Source organism: Kryptolebias marmoratus, linkage group LG4 (genome assembly GCF_001649575.2).
Source record: "Kryptolebias marmoratus isolate JLee-2015 linkage group LG4, ASM164957v2, whole genome shotgun sequence".
Lineage (NCBI taxonomy): Eukaryota > Metazoa > Chordata > Actinopteri > Cyprinodontiformes > Rivulidae > Kryptolebias > Kryptolebias marmoratus.
The window spans coordinates 21,225,746-21,230,154 of NC_051433.1; the positions used below are offsets into that span (position 1 = coordinate 21,225,746).

Here is a 4,409-nt window from a genome sequence, read left to right on the forward strand (position 1 = left end):
GACTCTGAGCTTCTGCTACACCATATTTTATAGCTCATTAACTGCAAAATTGATGAGGTACAGACATTTTTTTAGTTTTCTAAGATTGCTTAGCTGAGGGGATCTAGAATGGGGCTGACTCCAAAATTATCTATCAAAGTACTCCAGGAATCAGATTATTGCGCAAAATATTTGTTCATTCTCATGTATGCAAAAACATTGTACAAACGTAAATGGCACCATTGTCACAGGGAACGTCAGGCTATGTAAATATCAAATGAAGCTGCTGCTGCTGGAACATGTTTATTGAGCGAACACAAACCAAAGCAGGATCATTTTCCTGTGCGACGCCACGGTTATTTAACAAATGCGTCAAAAGACAGATATAGTTCACAAGATGTGTGAGTAAGTATGAGAGCAGATTTCATTTGTAAGCGCTTTATTATGATTATTTGTTTTACCGTGGTACTGAAGAAGACAAATTTGAGGTTTGACGAGGTGTGATCTAAGTCTTTGCCCCCGCCCTTCCCCTCAGCTGGACTCCAGCCCAGTGTAACTCTGTAAGGATACAGTCACAGATTGAAAGCACTTCACACTGGACAAGCAGGCACCTGCTGACTGCAGCTTTTAGCTCTGTGCACAACCACAATACCGGAAAAAAAAATGATGTCGATAACACCTGATGATAAAATCCAACTGACAGTGAAACAAATCAGTCAGGGCAGAATGAAACATCTCTCCTGCTGATTCACCAGAACACAATTTTTACCCAAAAACTTCAAATTTGACTCTATTTTTACCTGGATCCTTAAAATATGGGTGTAAATGTCTTCTTAATGAGAGGAAACAAGTCAAAACAAACAAACAATCAAACCAGAAATTATTTTCCTTGTGATTTTATTCAACTACTTTATATCACTTTCATCTGTAGACTCTGCTTCATTTAAAAGCCTAGCATTCCTTGAATGAATATAAAGCAGTAGGCAGAGACTGGTTGCTGCATTTCTTTCTTATGACAATGTATAATCTGCTCCATGCTACTTAAAGAATTTCACAACCAAGCGTACAATCTCCACCTAATGACACCGGGACAGACGAGTGCTGCTGTCTGCTCACAGAATCTCATCAGTTGTCTTTCCTGCTTCGCTCTGTCCTGCTTTGCCATTGCTCTGATTAGGCCTCTGAACTGGATTCCCCTGCATTGCTATCATTTTGATTTTTTGCCTTGTGTAGCTCCTGTACCTCCACTGCTCTCACTCACAATTCACCTCTCACCGCGTCTGCCTCAAATGGGCAGCTTTTTGTGTTTTTCCAAACTCAGCTTTTGTTACACTGAGGGGCTCCGGTTTTTAGCAGACTGCACTTAGATGCCGCACAGTGCTGGAAATGTGATGACACAGAGCATTTTCCACCATTGTATGATAATGCAAGGGACATATTTTTTTTGCTTCTCAAAATGTGACCATAGCGACTGAAATTGTAGCACAGTTCCCCTTATCTGTACAAACCCTCCTGTAATTTATATGTAAACATCAAAACATTCAAAAGAAGCAATCCCAGAATTAAAAGTTATAGCTTACCTTTAAAATGACAGTTCAGATCTTTTGATGTGCGATACTGTGGAATCATTATTAGCTTACCTATTCTTTGAACAACTTAATTTTAAAGCGTTATTATATATTTTCCATTTGTACAAGAAAGCCAAAAAATCAAGTTTGAAATTGGAAAGATCAACTAGACTAGGTCAAATAGACTCAAAGTTACAAGGGCTTCTCTTCCTCTCTTCAGTTACAAGGTATTCAGTACCTCACAACTGAATTCAATTCAATATCGCTCCATTACGGATGACAAAGTGTGATAGCTGCAGGAAAGGAACTTCTTATTTTTACTTCTGCTGATTTGTATCTTATGTAACCCGAGTTACATTTTAAGATTATTAAAAAAAACCAAATCAACGTCACTCTAAGTAAAAAACTAGGTTCCAGGTTCGTCTACTGGAGGTAGTGGCAAATTGCAAGACACATACAACTGGAGAGTGCAAAATCAATGAAGTGTATTTATATTTACAATATATACAAATTGTTTCACAGCTTTAAAGTCCAGTTCCTTAAACCAAGGAAGTCTCTGTCGGTGACGAGAAGGAAAAAACAAAAATAGTCCTTTAGTTCCAGCTGTGAAGTGGTTGGTTGAATTTCCCTTCCGGTTTGGAGATGTTTCATCAGATTATGGGTGACTTTCTGAATCCGCTATGGTTAGCTCGCCAGTCCGGTCAGTGAACAAAAACCAGACAATTCTTAATGTGTCCCAGATCCTTCAGCTACTCCGAGCGGGGGTGGGATCTGGAACACACCTGGCCTGCGCAAACAGGCCCGACAATCAATGTACATGTACATGCATTTTTTAATAATCGAATCTGAGCCTACATAATTACATGCAATTTCAATCCAAATGTGTTTTTATGTAGGTGTGTAATCACAGGCTGGGAGGCTAGCGCTAGCATTCTAGCTCCCGAGCAACACTTACCAGTTCCTCTTTTGACAAACAGAGATCGTTTCAGCGTTCAGATGAGCGACCATATGTCTGTAATTTAGCAGAGGTATACGATTGATGTATAATCGACATTCAAAAGCAAAACCGCTTTGGGAACAACACCCAAGCCTACCTGCACGTCAAAGTCCCACAGCGTCTGCTACCCAAGGTGCGATTTAGCAGCAATATCAGCAGTGGCTGTCAATTTAGGACTGACGTGCAGCTGTCACATGACGTTAAACCCTCGCGAGAACAACCCTGCTCTCGCCCGGTTAGTGTCGAAAACATAAAACAAAGGAGGATTTTTAAATTAGATCTTTAAATAAAACAAAATAAGATTAGCTTTAACAAAATAGAAAATAAAATAACTAAACTACATCTAATATAGAAAAATTATCCTGGTTACACTTAGTACCCCAGTTTCTCACACAGTACTGTCCAACACTTACCAGTGAAAATGTTGCTGAAATATTTAATGTCCAGTCACGAAGCACAGCAAATAAAAATCCTGCTAGTTTTATGACTTGCAAATGGATAAAACAGTTAAAATAAAACAGTTAAAGGGATAGTCTGGTCATTTTTCAAGGGAGCTTCTGACAAACAGTTGTGAATAGTTAGCACCTTTTCAGCTACGAGATCAGTCACAGAGAATGGAACAATGAAAAAAAGTCAAACTAATGGCTAGCCAGATTGGTCTCAATTTTAAAGTGTTTTTTAATGGAAATAAAACACAGCTACAAACTAAATAGAGGGTGTCATACAAAAGTGTAGAGCAAGGGTGGCCAATCCTGGTCCTTGAGGACCACTATCCTGCATGTTTTCCTTGTTTCCCTGCTCCAACACACCTGATTCAGTGGTTAAATCACCTCTTCATGTTCTGCAGAAGCCTGTTAATCAGCCATTGATTTAAAGCAGCTGTGCTGGAGCAGAGAAACAAGTAAAACATGCAGGATAGTAGCCCTCGAGGACCAGGGTTGGCCACCCCTGGTGTAGAGGTTTAATTTGAGCTATTATAGCTTTTTATCTCACCATTATGACATTGTTGAGCAAGAGTTGTTTTATTTACCCTAAAAATGCTTTAAAATAGGGAGTGATCACACTAGACATTAGCCTGACACTTCCTTGTTTTTTACTCCGTTCTCCATGGCTAATGTCATTGTTGTAAAGGTACTAGCTTTTGATAACTGTTTGACAGAACAGCACTGTAAAAATGACCAGACTATCCATCTAAATCACATCATTCCTAGAACTGACTTCTGATGGAAATAAAACACAGCAACAGACATAAATAGCTCTGACCAAGGCTTGTTCCAAAGCAGATTTCTGCTGTCATAAAACAACTCCAGTATCAATAATTTCACAATGGTTTTAGCATAAGACATTCTTTAAACCTTTAGATAACTGTTCTTTATGGTTTAGATGGTTATGCTGGCAGAGATTTTTAGAATTTCCTGCAGTAAGTACTCCAGGCTGCAATGTGAGTGCTAAAGCTAGCTGCTGCTGCTGTTTGTGCCATAGAATTCATGTGCATACCCATATGAAGTGAAACTGACAGCAATGTAAAAATGTATAAATTGCGTTCACATCAAAAGATATGAAAGCTTCAAATTGGTGTTGTTTTAAAGCAACAGGAATGTGTTTTTTTTTTTTTGTTCTGTGCTTCAACTAGTATTTAGCTCTTAGGAATTAAACTTCATTCTCCAAACTGAGATTGTTTGAAAAGCTATTCAAAACAAGTAAGATATTAATTTTTCATGTTTTGTCTACAGATCTCCACTTCAAAAGGTCTGAACTGCTGCAAAGCACACATTGTTCAGTTGGGGAGTATTAAATTCAAAGCAGCACAAAAGGAGCTTCTTATTTATTTTGCAATTAAGCACTTTACATACTTTAAGGGTATT

The 4,409-nt window shown here is 38.5% G+C and overlaps 1 long non-coding RNA gene across 1 annotated transcript; it reads right to left on the reverse strand.

The window, feature by feature from the left end:
- Positions 1 to 408: 408 nt before the first annotated feature.
- Positions 409 to 2,913, reverse strand: LOC108244085. The gene is made up of 3 exons (XR_001808912.3): positions 2,642 to 2,913; positions 2,503 to 2,559; positions 409 to 2,334 (listed from the first exon to the last, which is right to left on the reverse strand). It is a non-coding gene; the product is annotated as an uncharacterized LOC108244085 (long non-coding RNA).
- Positions 2,914 to 4,409: the final 1,496 nt, after the last annotated feature.